This window comes from Sceloporus undulatus, chromosome 6, assembly GCF_019175285.1.
Source record: "Sceloporus undulatus isolate JIND9_A2432 ecotype Alabama chromosome 6, SceUnd_v1.1, whole genome shotgun sequence".
In the NCBI taxonomy this organism is placed as follows: domain Eukaryota; kingdom Metazoa; phylum Chordata; class Lepidosauria; order Squamata; family Phrynosomatidae; genus Sceloporus; species Sceloporus undulatus.
In genome coordinates, this window is record NC_056527.1 from 73,395,946 (window position 1) to 73,397,352 (window position 1,407).

The following is a 1,407-nucleotide window of genomic DNA, read 5'->3' on the forward strand; positions in this document are numbered from 1 at the left end:
GCGGTATACTCAAATGCGTTCCGTTCTCATCACGTGATCAGAACGTTCTCAGAACCCAGTGCGATAATCTCCAATGATGGATCAAAACTAACAAAATGAATTTCAACAGGGAGAAATGTAAGGTACTGTACTTAGGCAGAAAAAATTAAAAGCATAGTTATAGGATGGGGGAAAACCTGACTTAAGAAGACCACATATGAAAAGGATCTAGAAGTCCTAGTAGACCACAAGTTGAACATGAGTCAACATGTGATGTAGCAGTTAAAAAAGCCAGTGCAATTCTAGGCTGCATCAATAGATCTGTGTCTAGATCAAGGGAAGTAATAGTGCCACTCTATTCTGCTTTGGTCAGGCCTCACCTAGAATACTATGCCCAGTTCTGGGCACCACAAATCAAAAAGGATATTGACAAGTTAGAGCGTGTCCCGAGGAGGGTGACCAAAATGGTGATGGGTATGGAAACCATGCCCCACAAGGATTGGCTTAGGGAGTTGGGTATGTTTAGCCTGGAGAAGAGAAGGTTAGGAGGGGATATGATTTGTTGTTGATGTTAACTGCCCTCGAATTGATCTTGACCCAAGACATCCTGTCTTTGGGGTTCAGTGCCATTGGTATGTGGATGGCACCCAACTCTATTCCTCCTTTGCACCACAAGCCAAGAAAGCTGTTTTGGTCCTAAATTGGTGCTTGGCATTAGTAATTGACTGGATGAGGGCAAACAAACTGAAACTTAATCCAGATAAGACAGAGGTGCTCCTGGTCAGTCAAAAGGCAGATCAGGGGATACAGATTGGGCCTTGTGCTGGATGGCGTTACACTCCCCTTGAAGATGTAGGTTTGCAACTTGGGCATGTTCCTGGATTCAGCTCTGAGCCTGGAAGTGCAAGTGACTAGGAATGCATTTTCACAGTTAAAATTTGTGAGACATCTGCACCCATTCCTTGAGACATCAAGGAAACAGTGAGCTTCTGTGCTTCCACTGCTTTGGTTGTGGCCACAGGCTAAGAGAGCAGGGATGTTTGTGTGGCTGGCCCAAGATCACTCAAAGAATTTAATGGGGACATGAAGTGGTTCTCTCAGGTCTGAGTCCAACTTTCTACTTACTGCATCATATTGGCTCTCAACACAGAACCTGGAATGCCTTTTAAAAAACAAAACAAAAAACATCCATCGCTCATGGATTCAAGTTCACTTAAACTGGTACCTAATCTGTTCTGCTGTCTTAAGTGACTAATTTATTATATGGCTAATCTTGGCTAATAATATTAACTTGTATGGCCACTGTTATGCTAACTGTTTTCCTTCTGCACCTTTAGTAACTGTGTAGCAATAAACTGCATATAATGCTTTTTCCTCGCATGGAGATTTATTATTATTATTATTATTATTATTATTATTATTATTATT